The sequence below is a fragment of the Maylandia zebra genome, linkage group LG12, assembly GCF_041146795.1.
Source record: "Maylandia zebra isolate NMK-2024a linkage group LG12, Mzebra_GT3a, whole genome shotgun sequence".
Taxonomy (NCBI): Eukaryota; Metazoa; Chordata; class Actinopteri; order Cichliformes; family Cichlidae; genus Maylandia; species Maylandia zebra.
The window spans coordinates 35,705,070-35,725,015 of NC_135178.1; the positions used below are offsets into that span (position 1 = coordinate 35,705,070).

General features: G+C 40.8%; 1 protein-coding gene and 1 long non-coding RNA gene across 3 annotated transcripts in view; both read right to left on the minus strand.

Moving 5' to 3' along the window:
- LOC143421535 (uncharacterized) overlaps positions 1–6,388 on the minus strand; it is a 56,406-nt gene extending 50,018 nt beyond the window's left edge. Inside the window, exons 1-2 of the long non-coding RNA XR_013101210.1 lie at positions 5,959–6,388; positions 5,418–5,501 (exon numbers count right to left, since the gene is read on the minus strand). This is a non-coding gene — a long non-coding RNA (uncharacterized LOC143421535). The remainder of the gene's footprint in view (positions 1–5,417; positions 5,502–5,958) is intronic.
- fras1 (Fraser extracellular matrix complex subunit 1) overlaps positions 1–19,946 on the minus strand; it is a 308,187-nt gene that overhangs the window by 270,837 nt on the left and 17,404 nt on the right. The gene's annotated exons all lie outside the window — the stretch shown is intronic.

Here is a 19,946-nt window from a genome sequence, read left to right on the forward strand (position 1 = left end):
GCTCAGTCAACTAATGACAGATAACAAGAAGCCCAACCTTTCCTCATTATTCCGGGCTTGTGGTTTTTTTACTGCCATTCCTTTACAAATTACAGTGGAGTAGCTTCAGCGGCTCACAGGTCCAGATGTTGCGCGGCAGCTTCAACACCTGACATTATGTCAGTGCTGCTTTGCTGCAGCACTCTGAACACTAATTGCAGCACTGAGAGCCAAAGTAGCTGTTTGCTGAGCAGCTTTCCTGCTAAGAAATATCTGAAGGTGCAGGCTTAATTGGCTCTTAGTACATGACCTATGCTGTTTAGAGACCAGATGACTGGCTTTTTAAACTTTCATGATTAGAGTTGGAGTGAAGGAGGTAAATTAGCATTCCCGGTTTTGTAGAGTTTCAACTCATTGTTAAGCTGCCTCGTCTAAAACTTTTGGTTCATTCCCAAAGCTCTAATTTTCTGACACCGTCCACTAGCTGTTCAGTACCAAGCAACAGCCAAACACAGTTTGATGAGCTGGTGAACACAGTGGAGTCAGCTCTTTCTGTCTCGAGACCAAAAACATCTAAAGTTCAGTGCAGAGCGAGTAAATCTGGGCTTTCTGTTATCAGGCAGCTACCACAGACTGAAAAAAACAGATGTATCCTGCCGAAGTGGACTGTGATTTTGAAGTATTGACACAGTTACACAAACACAGATTTGAGTTCATGAATTCTTAGTGCAGTATCTCCTCTTTAGAATGTTTTGGCCACGCCATAAGGCATCAGTCACACAACCCTGTTTGATGACCCCCTAGAAACCTCAAATCTCTGTGGAAAAATGTGTATTCCCCAACCACTTGGCAAGTGATTGCTGGAGGCTGTTGGAGGTTGCTAAGTGAAATCAGTGACAAAGGGGGTGCATTGCCAACAACTTCCTTGTGAGTGGTTTAGTCATTTGAAGATTGTTATGAATTCCTGTAGCTTCCATGGAAGACACCAACTTCACTGCAACACTAGCTAAGCAACCACCAAGCGCCTTCAAATTAGAAGTTATGCCTTTTGAATCATGTTAGTTACATCAATAAGGCATAACACTTTTGCATTGCACTTTTCACACTTTCAGAACCACTTAAAACATAGCTGGCAAGTGTCTGCAGAAAAATAGGCAGCCAGGCAAACTATGGGCGACTGCAGCAATCTGCTGGCAACCAAAGCAATCCTGCAACCACTCACAAACCAGTCAGGGAATATTCATCATCAATTAGTACTTTCCAGGCGATCACCAATCAGCTTCCAAGTCTATGTGACTGAGACGTTAGTGATGCACATCTTTAAACGCTAATACAATTTATATAGGTGGGTTATGTAAAAGTTCATTTAGTGTGCAGCTGTCACAAATTAGCTATAGAGACTATAACATTTTATACCAGGCTGTAAACACATTTATTTCCTCTCTTGTTGGACATTTTAATATGGGAGTCTGCAGGGGCTGACTCATGCCTGGAGCCCCAAGTGGTCATTAGAGGTACTACAGTTTTTGGCACCACAAACAGGATTATGAGTGAGGGGTAATGCTGCTTTATATCTGCTGGATGTGTAAAAAACACTGAAATGTGTTTGCAGCATCAAGTATAAGTATTAGCATCACACAGCACCTGACACAACTCTATATCATGACAAATTCTCCACTGCAGTCTCTGTTTTGCCAATATTTTTAAGGGTCTTTTGACACTTGTAAATAAATTGTAATTCTGCCGATCTGTCTGGACCATTGCAGGAAGCCAAAGATGTGGCGGCAACAGAATTGATCTGGTTTGTTGCCCTTGTTCTGAGAAACACCCGACTCATTTGCAAAAGCTCTGCCTGAGTGAAATAATTCAGGGCAAAATAACCACCTTCTGTCACTGCTGAGATCAAGCTTGTGCTCCTCTTTGAATAAAATATGTTTTAATACCCCACCAAAGCTGTAATAAATAAATAAATAAATAAAATAGGAAAAAGTAAATCGATTTTCTGACATGACAAAACAGGCTCAGAGCGCCTGTTGATGAAGATGATGATTTGTATCAGTACGCTGCCTGCTGCCTATCATCTATCATTTTTTCTGCATTGTCTGAACTAACAGAGAAGCTCGGCAGCCCTGGACATCTGCCAACACAGACCTGAGCCAAAAGACAGACGGCACAAAGAACAAGGACATTCCTCGCAACAGAGAGCTGGTCGTTGAGAAGGAGGGGGCTGATGGGTGAGAAATAAAACTTGATGATGAGTGGCTGGTCCCGGCCCATTTTCTTTCAACAAACTATCAAATTATGGCCAAGAAGAAACTCAAGTAGTGGGAGGAGCACTGCTTCAAGCCTCTGCAGCCACCCCAGTATGGTTTTGCACAACATGTCCATGTCTAATTCATACTGCATGCGTCTACATGCTAGCAGACCACAGGATGCATTTTTCAGGTTAAAAGGGTTAGTGTGGGAATGTATGACTCATGAGTGCGAGAAGATGTGTTCTTAACTCATTTACTTATAGGAGAAATATCAATTTCAGACCTCCACAAAGGACACAGCACACAAAACCCCTTCTGTTTATATCTTTGGGTTGCCAAAGGTATGATCAAGAATTGGTGCCACTCGGCCCATAAAAGCAACAAAAAAAACAGGTTTAAGTTTCCTTTCTTCTTCAAAGGCATCACATTGGGCAGTGTTGCACTGCTCCAGAGCTCCCGCTATGCTCAGTCAGCTCTGCCAAGTGTGCAGGATCCCCTCTATTGGTTCTAAACAGTAACTCTTCAACTTTATTTAGGGGATGACATTGCAAAGAGCTGGAAGCATGTGGCCAAAAATCTGGTTGTTCATACTAAACGTTCTCATTCAGGACATTATAGCCAGCTGATGCATGAAAAAAATGGCACCACCACTGCCAGCATTGCATTGCACTTTGATGACATTTCCGCTTGTTGTGCTCACCCACACAGCAGTCTGTGTATTCTCCCTCAGATTGTTGTCTCATCCTCCTCCATGTTTAATGGCTTAATGTGTTAATTTTATTTATTATCAAAATGTCATTAAAGATATTTCAATCTTAGTACGTGCTATTAGTCTCTTGCTGTTAGAGCAGAAATAAAGTTCTAAACAATTTATGTTCTGCCTTCAACAGCTTGCCTTGGGAAAATCCAGAAGAGACGGGTGGGTGGACGGGTGAAAAGGGAAGGGATAAGAGGTGTAGACGAGGAGGAGGACAGGGGATTGTTTAGCATTGTTGTAGCTCTGTTTACGTTCTAGATTAATGACTGCTCGCCCTCTGTGCCAGGGAGGATAGGTATGAGGTGGCGGGAAGGGAGCTGCAAGACTGTGTTTACTTTCCAAAGCTGTCGTTGGCTGAGACTCAAGGGTCTGCTGGGGCCTAACATTGAGCAGGAGACACGGCAAGCACCAAGCTATTTCCAGTGGACAAGATAAAGGATGTCCATGTTGCTGTGCTCAGACGTGGGAGGCATGGGGCGCTGGCTAGCAGTAATTGCCTGCTATTATTGTCCCTCCAGGCTTATTGGTGGCATTTTAACCCTGTGGAGACAAGAATAGTGCCTACTCCTATTTTTTCACTCATACTCTAGCATTCCTCTTTCAAGTTCACAGCAGCTTTTCCATGCATAACGCACCATAAAATCTGCATCACCGGTCATGTAAAGCGTGGGCATTTTACTGACAGCTTTTTAGAAAGCTAAACTATTGTTAAAGGGCTTCCTTACTTTATGATGCAACAGAGGGAGAGCCAGTAAAACTTCGAGGATGCCAATTAACAAGGAAAAACATGTTTCACATGCATGTATGGAAATTTTGAAGCGGTAGCCATCGAATCCTGACAACATGTGAAGTCATCTGTCACTCTCGCAGAGGTTGTTTAAAATTGTGCGTGTTCTCTCTAATGTAACCACGCTGCTTTAAACTCCAGCACTTTATCAGCACTTTGGAAAAGTCATGCTTTTGTTATTATTAACAAGGAAAAACCACCAGACATCAGAAAGAGTCATTTTCACAGTCTGTTCGCCATCACATTCATCTCAGCATGAAGCAGCGAGAAAGTGGTTTCCAAAGTGAGCATCAGGGACTCAGGAGTCCTTCGAGCACTTTTAAAGTCTCCAGGGAAAAGTCTGAGAAAATATTTCGTTTCATCCTTCATTAGGCCTGACATTTATTTAAATAAAAAGAGCATTCATGAACCATTACCTGCTATTTTTTTGTGTGAAATTGGACAATAAGTCAAGCACTTTTCCATAAACAATCTTTGATAACAGCAGCATCCCTGGAATCTTCCGATATAAAAAAAAAAACCAGAACAAGTTGATTTAACATAAATTATAATAACCCGACTAAATGAGGCATATTACAGAGATATGGTGAAGAGGATTTAAAAAGAGGTTTAGATTATATACGACAATAACAATAAAATATAGCAGATTTTTTCAGTAATAACGCAAATATTTAACTAGTCAATCATATGGCAGCAACTCAATGAATTTAGGCATGTAGACATGGTTTGTATTTCATATCACGCCTCAGAAGGTGATTTAAGTGATTGGGACATTTTTGTTGATGCTAGTTGGCCTGGTCTGAGTTTTTCATGCATTGCTGATTGGATTACTTGAACTTTTCAACAACCAACAACCAGAAAATGTTTTACAGAGATTGGTCAAAAAAAAAGAGAAAATAGTGGGTGGAAGTTCTCTGGGTGAAAATGCCTTGTTAGTGGCAAAGGTCAGATGAGATTGGCCTCCCTGCTTCCAGCAGATAAGAACAACGAGAACAACAGCAACTCAAATAACGACTTATTATGACCAGGCATGCTGAAGAACATCTCTGAACACAAAACACATGAAACAAATGGAAGCAGATGGGATACAGTAGCAGAAAACCACAATTCACACAGCCTCACCAAAAGTGGATAATAGAAGATTGCAAAAACATTGTTTGGTCTGACAAGTTTATATCTGCTGTGACATTCGTCTGGTTGGGTCAGAATTCAGTGTAAATGACATGTAAATAGGTTTCCATTCTGCTTTGTATCAACGGTAAAAGGCTGGAGGTGATGTAATGGTGTGGGGAATATTTCCTTGGCAGCTTGAGCCCCTCTGTTTTCTGTTGCCTACATTGTAGACGTTTTATGAGTTGTCCTGCCTGAGTTCCATCCTCTACACCAGCAGAGTACTGCCTATTCATCACAATCCATCACTGTACAGCAAACTAATGTGTTTATCCTGCACTAACCTGCAGAGTATTTTCATGAAATCTTTAACAACAGTTAGTCAACCTCAGTTTGATTTACAGCAGGTTTCACAATACGAAAAACCACATCGTCACATGTACAGACCCAATATCTAATTTAAAAACACGAGGACTTACATGTAAGCTTTAAATTTCCAATTTATCAAATATCAATGAGCAGTACTTACCTTTAAACATAACCTCTCCTCTTCCTCTCCTCTCCTGTCCCATCTTTCTACATCTCGGAGTGAACTTAGCTGTCTTTTCTCTCCCTGTGAAAAACAGCAACTGGACCTTTAGCTAGCAACACACTGTCTGACAAACTGCACACAAAGAGTTTGTGTGTGCGGATGTTTGTTGAGCTGATAGAAACATTTCCTGCCATTTAAAACGTTATTCCCTTTGTGCTCCTCTTGCTCCTTTTTTGTGGAGCTAGCTAAATGCTAAATGCTAAATGCTAATGGACGTTAGAACTCCTGGTTGTTGGGCCGGTGCTCTGAGAAACCGTCTTACCCATATTATAATTTGACAGTGACTTGTGACCAGAGATGGGAAGTAACGCGTTACTTGTAAGGGATTACAATTGCAAAAACGGCAATTAGATTACCGTTACTTTTCCCGTAGGAACGCTGCGTTACTGCGTAACTAAAACCGTGATTTGTTTGCGAGAATGTCTCATGACAGTGACATAAGCAAATGTGACATTGTTTAAAGCGTGGAAGTACTGACCTTACTTTAAGTTTGATTCCATAAAAAGTGACAAAAACATTAGTGTCCGTTGTGCGTGGGAAGAAAACTTCTTTTTACAGCGAAAAAAAAACCCCTAAACTTCCAAGCAAGGTGCCACGACATAATGGGAAATTCACAGAGAAACTCGTGGATTCTTCCACTGACCGCCGCGGCACACCTGCACCAGGGTAAACCTCCGCCTACCCTACTCCTGCTTTACAGGTGAAAATAGAGCAAAAGGACCGCTAGTCTTTGATTTTATTTATTTTCTGCTGTGTTTTACTTGCATCTATTTGAAAGAGTGAGTGTAAACACACACACAAAAAAATTATGTGCTGGAATGTGCAGAAAATAGGTTTAAATATTAAACAAATTTCTTCCAGTCAGAGAATGTTGCATATAATTAAATTTTTGCTTGATGCATAAAGTTAAAAGATTAAAACGAATAAAACAAGTTTTAAAAAGGGACCTTTCCATTTGATTACATTTTGTATGATGAATTATGTAGAAAAAGTAGAATTGGGCTGAAAGATCTATTGCTTTATCACCTATTCAGGTTGTAAATCGTGTTTTTAAAAAGTAACGAAGTAAATAAGTAATCAGTAAAGTAACAGGATTACTTTTGGGGGGAAGTAATCAGTAATTAGTTACTGATTACTTTTTTCAAGTAACTTGACCAACACTGCTTGTGACTAATACAAACCCTAACCCTAGCCCTAACACTAACCATAACCATAAGAAATCTTCACAATGGGTTAAAAAAATGATGTATATCTGGGGTCTGTGTTACACGCATGCGCAGCGTGTGAGCAGAAACAACGGGTGGGATGGTTTGTGAGGTAGATTCCCAGAACACCGGCCCACATTAACCCCTGAGTGTGGCACACGGTTTTGCCTCTTTTATCTCTCTTTATGCCACATCCGCTGGTGATCAGTACATGAGTAGGATTGCTTGCCATGTGTTAATGTTTAGCTTCAAATTGATTTAATGTTTGAAGGCCCAAGGTAACTTAAAATAATAATTCCCCTTAAATTCCTTAAATGGAAAGTAAAGCACCAACTCACTACACTTTTTGTTGCCAGAAAAATAACTACTCAAATAAAGTACTGATACCTGAAAATTCTACTCTTCTAAGTATTTGCACTGCTTTATTTCCCACCTACAATCCTGTGACTCAAAAGCTCAGGGTCAGTCTTGTCTTAATGCTTTGAGACCATTTTTTCTACCCTTTGCTCTGTATGATGTAATACGGGGGAGATTTCCCAAATTTGGTCATCTCAGGCACTTTTAAATATGCACACAGAAGCCCCACCCATGTACTCCTCAAACCTTTTGCTCTTGAGGGGCAGCCAGTCAGAAGAGAGTTCTCTGGAAGGCCGAGTGCCCTTAAAGTAACAGGAGCTAAAATAGCTTCTTTCAGAAGTGTGAATCCTGCAAAGCTGAATAAAAATGTTTCACTGGAGATCGAAATTAGCATAATGGGTCACCTATAAACAAACCAAAGAATGGTCACATCAGAACAGAGCAGCAAATTAATACTTCGACAAGTGTGCATGACTGATGTCTGAGATCTGACAGTCCCAAGCAGTTTTCTATGTTGCTGTTGAACTAAAAAGAGTATGAACAGCTTTTCTGATCTTTCCCAATAAAGAAAAAGCACTTCTCCATTGGGCCTCTGTGGAGTAATAAATATTTCAGCTTGTAGTTTGAGACCTTCTTGATGCATTCAATCACCAAACCTTTATTTAAACCGGATAGGACTTTGTTTGTACTAAATGACAGACACCCCACTGAACAGCAGTATCACAGAGGTAGAAACCTCAGTAGATCCCTGACAACCCACCGGAGACAGAGTTGCCAGATGCCCAGCGGGTGTCAACAAGTAGGACAGCTGACTCAGCCTATGGCGTCACAGAGGAAACAGGGGTGAATAAAGGCACAATTTAAAAGTGGTTTCACGCTCTTACATAAACATAACAGTGTAGCGTCAAACACATATGGTTTAATTGTGATTACATTATTTGACTCAGAGGAAACAGTTTACTCTATCCCTCTGTGGCACAGCAGGTTACCAAAAATCCTCCCACATTTTGGTTCCAAGACAAACATTTTTAGGCTCTTCGTGGTTATCGTATTCAAACATGCACCTGTGACACACATCCCTAGTGTTTCACACGTTGTGCTCAAAAAAGCACAAACAACGACATGTTTACACAGCAAGATGTTGAAACAGCACGCAGACATCTTCCAGGGTCGAATATAAAGAAACAAAAATGTCCCTTTTTATTGCAGCTGCAAAAATCTGTCACCGTTCACAGCCCAAAAAAATGTGAAGAGCCACATCACATCACTGGGGCAATGAAGCCACTTAAACTAAATGTTTAGCAACCTCACTCCTTTTTCTCACAGCAGGAGAATACAATAACTGTGGGGTTAAACACAGTGTCAACACTTGCTCTGACAGGAAATCAAACGTGGAGTATAGAGCGGTTCTTCGAGCTGGAGTCATACAGTATGTGCTTCATAAGTGTTCTTGTGCTGCATCTAAAGCTTGGAAGCACTGAAACTGATTCAAGGTCTCCTATTCTCTCAACCAAGTTCCTTTCACAGGCAAAGCAAAGGTTGAGAAGCCTTCAGTCAGTAAGACTGGCTTGTAATAAAACGAGTTGAGGCATGATCCTTTTCTAACTAAAGGGCAAAGACCACTCAAACAGACCTGAGAGTAAACGGTCAGTTAGACGAGCTAGAGAGGCGCCCGGTGTCTTTATCGAAACAGAAATGCAAAAGGTCAGTGGGTTACAAGCTGTCCACCGAATATGAGATGTTTCCTTCTGTCTGTTTGAAAAACAGTACAGGTTCGAAGAGGCACGAGAAAATGAAAACAAAGAGTATTCTGAAAGCTTCTGTGTTTAATCCATCCTCAAGGTAGCACTAAAGTACAGATACTGAGAGGGTACGTCACTTCAAATGGAGTTAAAGGTTTGTGTTGCTGAAAGAGTCTGAAAGCAGGCTCTTTCAGCATTATTGTTCTCATGAACGTATCAAAGTCACTGACAACTGGCTTTCTGAGGCTACTAAAAGTATTTTGCTCTTTGCTGTATACATAAATATATAATAGAAGGATTTTGTGTATAACTTTAATGGTGTTATACAGCTATTGATTAAAAATTGAACTATTTTGACTGGTTTGTTTGAGAGGTTTGGGATGGTTACTGTGTGTTGTTGAGGCCCAAAGAGGGTATTCCACTAAAAACCTAAAGACTGCCACAGTCTCCAGAGGCTGACTTGTCTCCAAACACTCTGGTGGAGAACATTTACCTTCAAATGTGTTGGTCACAGCACTAAGGGACAACTTTTATTTTACAAGGCAAACATTGGTTTCCAGACAAATCGTCATCTTCCATGCAAACTTTGGGCAACTGCAGATGGAGGTTTTCACTGCACCAACCTTGTGCAATCAATTTCCCCTACCAGCAGGCAGCAACCTGTCATGGTCCTGAGTCTGTGGACTCAGTGGTTTGATTATTATCTTATGTTTCAGTTTAATTCTTGTTCAGATTTGAGCTCCTTCTGTTCTGTGTCTCTGTGTTCCCTCTATGTTGCCATATCTGATGTCTTCGTGTTAAGTGTAGTCTGTGCGTGCCTGTTGTATTTCCTGTTTTACTTTGATAGTCCCTGTCCTGTGTATAGTGTGTGTAGTTTTGCTTCCCCTTGTCTCGTCAGCTCCGATTTCTCCCAGCTATCTCCCATCCCTGATTCTCCAGCGTGTATTTAAGCCCTTTGTTGTCCTTGTTGCTGGTCCATCTGTGTTCCTCTGCGTGTCATCCTGTGTTTCTCCTTGCCAGTTATGGTTTAAGTTTCTTAGATTTTCCTAGTTTAGGTTTTCTAGGTCTTGGTTCCCACTATCTCTTCTTTTATTAATTTTGTCACCACCTGTAAATAAAGTACACTCGCAGTAAATCAGTGCCTGCATTTGGGTCCTTTGTTCACCACTTCACACGCGCCTGTGACACAACCGCTCACCAACCAGTTGGGGAACACACATTTTATTTTGGTTCCAGTTTTGCTTTTGTTTTGAGCAGTTGAAACATTGTCTTAAGCTAGTTTCATGAAAGAAAATTCAAAGTTGCTGAAACACAAATGAACTTGGGCTCTGACTTTTGCCAAAAAACACAACCATTTGTTCAAAGTCTGGGTTGTTTCAAAAACACTAATGGTCTTTAGGATTTCTTTAATAACTATTTACTGACTAAATGTTGCTGTGAACCTAGAACCAGGAGTCACCAATATTGCAAGATCTTGCCTTAGATAGGTAGTTAATGTTAATGGGGCAAAATCCTGAATTCTAAAGGTCCACAAATCTCCTGTTACTGCTCACTATGCAACACAGGGTATTGCCTCTTATAGCGTCTGACTGAATGAATAATGCTGTTTTAAAGCCAGCCAGTATGACCTGCTGAACTCAATAACATCAAACAAGAGGATGTGAAGAAAAAGTCAGCAAAAATCCAGATGAAACCATGCCAACTTTACTTGTCAGCCACGAATAAACACACAAACACATTTTATTTGCAGCTTCAAGTAAGTGAAAAAGACAAATCGTTTCCTCGCCAATCTTCATATTTCCTCATTTTTTTTCTGTCAGGCAGCCAGGAGCCAAGATTTGTACACTGGTAGAGGGATCTGTAGAGTGATCCCGACATCCTGCGGGGTCAGACACAGTGGGAACAGGCTTTGTTTTCTGCTGAGTGAAGCAGCAGCTTTCAGGTAAGACAGAGAAATGAAGTCATCGTCGGGCTGAGCCAGGTCTGGCTTCCAACATGTTAGCCCGAGGCAAACATCCATCTCTACCTGTCATCATCGGCTTTATCTGCAGGGCCGCAATTCCACCGGGCTCCTTTTAGTAAAAGGTTAACAGTGCAGGGTAATGAGCACAGACTCACAGATAATCATGCTGTACTCATAAAATTCTGCTTGACAGACCGGGCCACAATTAAACCACTTGGCTTTAAATCTCAGGAATATTTCGCTAAGGCTTTTCTTGTCATCCGTTCTGAGATTTATGCCTTTCATGTGCAAAAAGGTGTGAGCATGATTAGGACAGACATCTGATTATCTATTCATGTCAGGAAGAAGAGCTGATGCAGTCCCTCTTATATTCTATCAATAAGTAATCAGAAAAACAAGTGTGACTGGTAAACACAGATTTGATTACCAAGCAGCGGGACGAGTTTAGATAAAAATAATACTAATACTCGTGAAAATAGTCGAACTTCAGACTTGAAATCACTCTCATGCACAGTGCGACAAAAATGAGTCACAGTAGGCTGCAAAGTAGCACCAGCTGTCAATTAAAAACAGATGTTACATTTAGCCCTTTAACACTACAAACACAGCGCTTGATGTGAGAATTTCAAGTTTTCCAGATCATTTTATGGGACAGGAGCATGTGAATAATCACGGTGAATGAGTCAGACACAGATGGGTGACGAAACTACGAGTGCATAGAGTTTTGTAGACATTCTTTTTTGAGCCGTTATGCTCTTGGGGGCATTTTTCTAAATGGTTTGGGCCCACCTGTCCCCCCTTCAAGTAGTTCATGCCCGCAATTGTCATCCAATTGTCAGCACGTGCCAAATTTACCCCACAACTGCTGACTTGTTGCACGCTTTGGTGTTGTTTCAGCTGAGCAACTGTGTGGTCTATTACTTTCTTCTAAAACCTGTTCCTGTTCATTTAATTTCTCTCCATTAAGAGAGTCAGTCACAGTCAAAATCACATCTTATATCTTGCAGATATATATATATATATATATATATATATATATATATATATATATACACACACATCTTGTAATTCTGTCACAAACGCTCTTCTCTTGAAGTGAGAGTTTAAAAGGACACTAAAAACACAGTTCTAAGAACTCTGATAGTTCCTAGTTCCAACAGCGTTGACACAAAAAGAAAGCAAATTTTCCTCCAAGAGTTATAAAAGGTTCCTGTGGTTTGATCCTCGTGTTTTCAATTACTTTATTATGTCATTCATCATCCCTGTATTTACACTGTAAACAGAGAAATCCACCCATCTATCCATTCCCCTTCTGGAGGCTGGAGCCTTTCCCAGCTGACATGCCTGGACGAGAGACATTGGGCAGGTCACCAGTCTGTCGATGTGCTAAATATAAATCCATCAGGACAACAATTAGCAGTCTAAACCTGAACCTGAAGTGCTTCCACACCGAGTGTTCATATTAGACTCTCTACATCCTGAACCTCTTTAACGCCTCACTCTACCTGAAGTCTGTCTGGTTTCGCTCCACCTGCTTCATCAATAATCCATACGAGCCCAAGGGAAAATGTGGTTGACCAGTGATTGACTTCCTAGGAAAAATAGTTCCAACGAGGAGGGGAGGAGGAAGACAGGACTGACCGTGAATCACTGACAGCAGATGATGATCCTGCCTGAAAGCACAGAGTGGACGAAGAAGAGGCTGGACCGCTTGCTATAGATTCACTGCCAGGCTTAATGGCACTTCAGCAGCAGATGCTGAAGATGGAGAGCCCACCAGTCACTTCAACCACTTAAAACTGCAAGGTGCCAAAAGCCCATTCATCATCACCATTTCTTTATACGGAGTCCTTAAAAAACCCTGAATGTGAGGTCAGCAGGCGTCACAAAACAACACCAAGACTTCAAAGCTTAATTTGTATTTTTGATTAGCTTTTGGTTTATTTTTACAGATTTTACACATTTTGTCCTTCAGAAAACAATGTTGGATTCTAATTTTTCCAATAGCGCATCTCGACAAAGACCTCCCAGAATGAATGATTACTCATAATTTACTTTTTAAACAGAATAAATAAAAATGTTCTGTAATGTAATGGAAAAAAAATCCCACTTAGCTCTCAACTCTCAGCTTTTTAAAGCTTTCTGCATTGCAAACAATAGTGCTTAAGTAGTCTCTAAGCAGTTCTCTATTTGGATGTTCTCATTCTTCCAACCAGTATTCATGGACAGATACAGGAGGGAAAAGTAGGGATAAAGTTGAAAGAATGAGCCTTGTTTTGGGATCTGCTGCATGTGTGAACACGGCCATCAGAGCCAACAGGGACAAAAGCGGGGTTGAATTTAACTCTTCTCTGTCTAAACACTTGTAGCTCCAAGAGCCTGCGGGCACAGACGGAAAGAAAAGCAGAGCAAGAAAGACAAACTGAGGCATGTGGGGGGGCTGCATGCTGGTATTTACAGATAAGAGGCACACTGGCTTGAATGGTGAGCTGGGAATTAAAAGCTCTGAATGAAGTGAGAAACAAAAGACCGACAACCTCCCAGACCTTCAGCGATGACACTGTCACAGCCGGCACCGGATGGCCCGGAGGGTCGGAGAGGTCAGGGGTGGGGGAGGATTGACCACAAAGGGGAGAGGCTAGCTTGTTTGTTTGCCCATTAGCCCACCAATTGGGTGTTTGCCAAAGGTTGTACCACTTCAGTGCAGTCCTCCATAGCTCTGCATGTCTGCAAAGAACTGGTGGGGAAAAAAGGCTTAGTTCCAGGCGAGAAAGCATGGCGAGCTCTCATTTAGGCCCAGCGGCAGCGCTGAGGCATGGGATAGCGTCAAGCAGAGGGTCTCAAACCAAGGTTTAGAGCCATGCGAGAGGCCTCTGTTGCATGAAACATGGAACAATAAAGTTTTTGATAAAATGATCAGTCCTTTTGGTCAACTGAAACCTTCTTGTAGTATATAAACCAAACTTCTTTTTTCCTTCAGTCACCCACATCAATCACCTTTCAAGGTAACGTGTTCTATATTAGTAATGCTCTAAAGAAAAATGTCTCATCATTCATCTCACAGCCAAGGCTCCGTCACACAGAGTGCTGGGAAAAAACAAGAAAAAACTCCAATGTCATCCAGCTAAGCAACTACAGCATAATCCACAACAAACTGCACTGGCCCCCCAGTTACAGTTCCACACTGAGCTACAATACCTGTACCATTTATATTACTCAAGCTGGACTTCCCCGATCTCACATCTTACCTGTACATGAAGAGACATGCCTGGACTGACAAAGCCTCGGGGAGAAACACGACTGTTTTCCATCCTTACATAGCCTTCAGGCACAGACTGTGAGCTTTGAGCAGTCCTATAAGTTTATTACAGCCACTTGGCACAAGTTTAATACGTTTATTTATTACATTAAGTTTGATATATGTGCACCACAACAATGTATTCCTTCCACAATTTCTTTCTACTTTACATCCTCAGTACAGACTCGATACAACTAGAGGACACATCATACAAACAATGCAACACACAAAGGTTTGTGTGACCATGAACTTGTGCGTCTGTTCACAGACTCATCAAATCAAACCACTTGCAAATAAAAGTTGGCCTGCAATAATCAGCTACCTCCCCCAGGCTCTGTCTTGGAGAGTAGCTAGCAGTAACAATAACAGTGTGCTTGGCACTGACACAGACGCAACAACTCTCCACCTGCTGCAGGTTCTGGTTAAAGTGACCCTCCAGCTCACAGCAGCGCTTCAGAGCCGGACAAAGACTGCTGTCGTCGTGAGATTGCTTTATTCTTGCAGACAGATGCCAAAATGAGTAATCAAATATACTTAGAAGGACTTTAATATACTTCAAGGAGTCCTGGTAGGGAACTCTCCTTATGGAGCAAGACAATACAACCATGATCCATCATTAAAAATACCATATTACAAGGTGGTCCTTGCACATTTGTAGTTTGGCTCGTCCTGTATGTTATGTTAGTTCTTGCCGTCGTTGCTCAGGTGGAAATTAAAGCAAAGACTAACCTTGAAAAATCTTTTCATGTTTTTGTCTTTACAGTCACGGATGTCTGAAGATGCAGATCGTTTTTAGAAAAAGTTTGTTTTTTCCCTGCCTGCACCACAAACATAAAAACAAATGAATTCACACCTAAAGAAATCTGTTTAGCAAGCAGTAAGGATAAAATGAACTGAAAAAAACGAAGTGCCATTTCCTCTCCTGGATGTTACACTTTAAGATTTAAACCACTGTAACCTGTAGCGCCTTACCGAGTAACTCTAGAGTATCCTTGAAACTTTAATGCCTCTACGCAATCCAAACCAATCTCAGTGATGGACGTATTGCTGTATATAGATTTCCCATTGAGCAAAACAAATGGGGAACTGCTGCTCTGGCTCAAAAATATACACAGGAATTCAAAATGCAAGAAGCAGTTTAACTTTAAAAGCATCATGAAAAGAGCAGCCAGTGTAGGCACCTCACAGCCTCGGGCCACTTAATAATTCAGATGTGGTACAGCCACGAATGGCAAGTCCTCAGATAATCTATTTCTGTGTCCTGGGCCACAGTACTTCTGAAAAGCGCCTATTCTCCTGACATCAGTGCGGCCGGCGCTCGTCTCATTATGTTCGGAACTTCACACATCACAGGAGCAGGAAAAACCTCTCAAAGGGATAAACAGCGAGGCGCAGTGTGAGCGAGGTTTAATTTGGATAAATCAGCATTCACAATCTAACAGAACTCCTCAGTAAGCCGAGTAGGTAAAGAAAAACTCGCTGCAGTCAACGCGAGTCTTTATCCACTCAACAGTGGCAGTGACAGAAAGTGCAGCACAGCATGTCCCAGACTGAACTTTATGTGATGTTTATGCTGAGCACCAAACCCAAACGGATGAGTCGTCACTGATTGAACCGATTTAAATATTCTGGAAAACGAAAAGGAAGCCCGTCTTTTTAAAACAGAAACACGACATTACAATAAACTCCTACTGCAGGAAAAACTTGACAGACAATGCAGTGTTTATGAAGCTTCAACAAGCTTCATAAAGTTCATGTTGACACAAGATCAAATATAAAACATTAATATGCAGTGTGAGCGCTGCATCTGTTATTCATGCCACCAGAAAATCACCTAACAGATGCCAAAAAAGCAGCCATTTGATACTAGCTGTGTTTGTTTATGAAGAACGCTTGTGATGATTTACATTTTTTTCTTAAGGAAAGTTCAAAACCTGTCGTAAATTGGTGTAGATATTCAAAATGCTTTGCAGTAACATACCGATCTTTGCATCTTTACATTACAAAACTGTTGTTTGTCCATTTGTGCTTTTTTGTATTTAGGATTTCAAAGTTTAATGTGATACAGAAGAAATTTAAGGGTTAGCAAGGAACCCACTCAATCAGCCCAGTTTCACGTCACTTTGAGTAACAGTTATGAAAATACAATATATTTTTTGTGTGTTCGAGGACATGAATTGTCAGATGCGTCACCTTGGCAGTCAAGAAGACAAAGTTTTAAAAGATGTGCCAAAGGTTACATTTTAACTTAAACCGTTGTCATTTTCTAAACCCAACTAAGTCACTGTTACTATTTTAATTAAAAAAAACAAACAATGGTAACAAATGAGGTGTATATAACTCAAACTTGGTGTGAAAGGCAAAACTATTAGCTCGATCATCACACTTTTAACTTCTTAACAAGCCAAATATATGTTTTTTGTATACATGGGCACATCAGTACACATCAGAGCAGAGAGGTGAAATGTTGTGTTCAGGGACACAAAATAATGTTGGGAAATTTGTGTTGAGGAACAAAAACAAAAGGAAACACAAATCAATAACTTAAAGGTTGAGAATAAAACTCATGTGAGACTGGATCCATAACAATAATACAGACTCCAGTAGAGGAGCTCGTCTTCAGGGTAGTTAAAATGCAGAACGTGACACCAGGGAAATACCAACAAAGGTGAGAAGTTTTCTCTTTTCTCTAAGCTACACGCAGATGTTTATAATGTGAAGCCTTTTGGATTTTACAGACTTTTGAGTTGAGTTGCGTGAGATGACACACATGTAAGGAGATGTGGCAGGAGTATCATCAGTCAGAGCCACGGTCAATATGTCAGGGAAAACAATGGGTGCTGCTGTTGCTGAACATGCTGGGTCCTGCATAGCGCTCTACAATGCCCTCGCTTCATGTGATAAAGTTGGTAAAGTTTCCACCTCCAGACACGGTGTTCGTGACTCCACAGTCATCATTTGTCGACCCAACTGAGGAATTCTTCTCTGCTTGGAGGAGGAAGGGGTAAAACCGACAGCCTCGTGATCTGATACATCTAAAGGAAGCAACGGATACTGGCTATAATGATGTCCCACCTGAGAGAGTGTGTGTCTGTGTGTAGTGTGACTTTACTGTGCTATACTTGGTGCTGTTCTAAGTTTATATATATCTCTTTGCTTTCTGATGCATACAGTTTCACTGTTTTCTCATTGTCAACAGTTATATTGTGTAAAGGTTTCAAATAAATCCTTCACATTTCATTTATGTCTGAAGACAAAAATGAAACGTGAGGTGGCTTTCAAAGTCAGTGCAGTTTTTTTTCCTTGATGTATTTATTGAGTTTTAAACTTTTACAATAACAACAGCATTAAACAAAACAAAAACAACAGAACAGAACAAAACAGACAAAAGCCCCGCCCCTCCCTGAGCCTGGTTCTGCCGGAGGTTTCTTCCTGTTAAAAGGGAGTTTTTCCTTCCCACTGTCGCCAAAGTGCTTGCTCATAGGGGGTGATATAATTGTTGGGTTTTTCTCTGTATGTATTATTGTAGGGTCTAGCTTACAATATAAAGCACCTTGAGGCAACTGTTGTTGTGATTTGGCGCTATATAAATAAAACTGAATTGAATTGAAAACAGAGAACCTGGCTTAAGAATACAAGTAAATAAATAGAAAATCCAGATACTTTGATTATGAGATAGAGTTAGCAATACTCAGTGGCATGCTTATATTATACCAGGGCCTGTGAGAAAATAGCAGAAATATCCAAACCGGCGTACACCATAAATGAGTCCCATATTTTATGAAACCTGTTGTCCCTACTATGTAACTTGCATGTTAGGAAGTCTACTCACACATATTCCAGTACGTCTGCTGCCATTGAGTCTTAGATGGGGCCGTGTGCGTGCTCCAGTTCAACAGGACACATTTCTTTGCAGTCAGTCAGTGCAGTTTTGAGAAAAGTGTAAAATCATTTAGCATTTAAGTCTTGACTGAAAGGTATTTATTGTTTTGTCACAGACTTGAAGTCACTGTCAAACTTTGTATATTGTGACAAAAAGGTTTTTGTTGTTTGTGATGTTTTGCACAGGTGAGTCTTTCCTATAAGATGGCCTTAACTGCTTTGGGAACTGCATCAGCGCAATGAAGAGTAACCGTAATGAACTGATAGTTCAAGATAGCGCTGCAGCATTTTTAACAGAAAAAAACATGTTGTGGATCACAGTAATTGGCCTATAAAATAATAAAATTACCTTCTAGCTGTGATTTAACTGCATACCAAAAAGTTACAGTTCCTAGTTTTCTTAAATTAGTCAGCTCAGTCCTTTCTCAAAGAGAATATCTATATTTTTCACCCACCTTTGAATATTTAAAGACTGTTAAAACACCTTCAGTAACAGCTAATGGACGTGTTGTTCTAATAATAACAAAGGTTTAATTATAATGTTGCCTTCATCCTTTATGATCACGCGTTATCATCAAGAAAACGCCAACAAAACTAACACTTCAGACGTCTTAAGTGGAACCTAGTATGCTTTTCATTATTTTCTATTATATAGTTACTGTTTTCAACAGTTTAGTTAAATTTGTGTAAATCTTATAAGTTACAATCTCATGTTTCAGACTGCTCCAAATGCTCGATTTCCTGTATTTCGTTCTCCTTTTTGGATTCGTATGATGTCATAGCAGATATTTATAATATGGTCATCTCACCTCACAAATGGCAGCTGGTAACAAGGTTGTTATGAGAGAGAGAGGAGATAAAACAGCTTTGTCCAGAGAGAAGATGAGCTGAAGGGCTGTACCAAGACCCAGTGTAAGATAAATAAGGATTATTCTGAATTGTGAATCATGCAAAGCTACTATAGTAAAGCCCAACAATAATAAAATGGATAAAAATTATCATATTTTGTCTGCTTCAAATCAAGTTGGGTTTTCCTGTAAACAGTAATCAGACTGTTGGTGACAAAGATGCCCATAAACCACTCAGGAGCCAGAAATACTGCAATATTCATTCAGTTTAGCTTTCCAGTCGATGTTTCCTCTGCTGGTTTCAGGTGACCCCACCAGCCCAGGATTTCTTAACACGCTTAGAAGAAGAAATTGCTGACTCCGACTTTCTGTCTCATGCGAGTAAAGTGAAGTCGGGTTGCTGCTGTCAGATTTTGCACATTCTCTGACTTTGTTTTTGTCGCAGACTGTCACCTTTCAAATCGAGCTTCTTCTGCCCAAGCCCTCATCCTGTTTTCACTTTCATATCTGCTTTTGGCATTTCAGTATTTTCTGTTTTTCTGCTCTTGGCTCACTCCTGCAGCCGTGATGTGCGCCTGGGGTGAATGTCTCATCACTCAGGGGGTGTACAGAAATGAGGTCTGATTTGATTCGATCACATGGGTGGTTTAGAGCCCTGTATGGAGAACAGCAGTGGTCCTGTGGTCAGTGAGGAAATATCACTTCAGCTTCTGCATTAATCCACAAAGGAGCCTTGAAGAAGACAGTTTACCTCGATATACATATTCAGTCAAACAGCAGTCAGATCCTCTTACTTCTTTTAATATCATTTTTCACCACTGAACCCTACGGGGAACTGCGCTGATGGTTATGAATATCCGTGATGAGGATATTACACCTCGGCACAGACGTCTCTCTCTCTCCTTTAAAAGAGCTTCTTGTATTTGCCTTCACTGAACTGTTTTAATTCGAGTTGGAGATGAAGTTTTTCTAGCTAGTTTTATTTTTAATTTTTTTTACAGTCAGGCTCATCAAACTCGAGTTGTGAAGCGTGTCGGGCAGCAGCGGCGATCAGACATACTGCTGAGATTGTTTTTCTGACGGTGACTGGAAGTCTTGTGCAAAACTATTTTCCTGAGAGATCACCTTGGAGAGCTGCACACACGTCGAAAGCTGTGATGCATTTCCACTG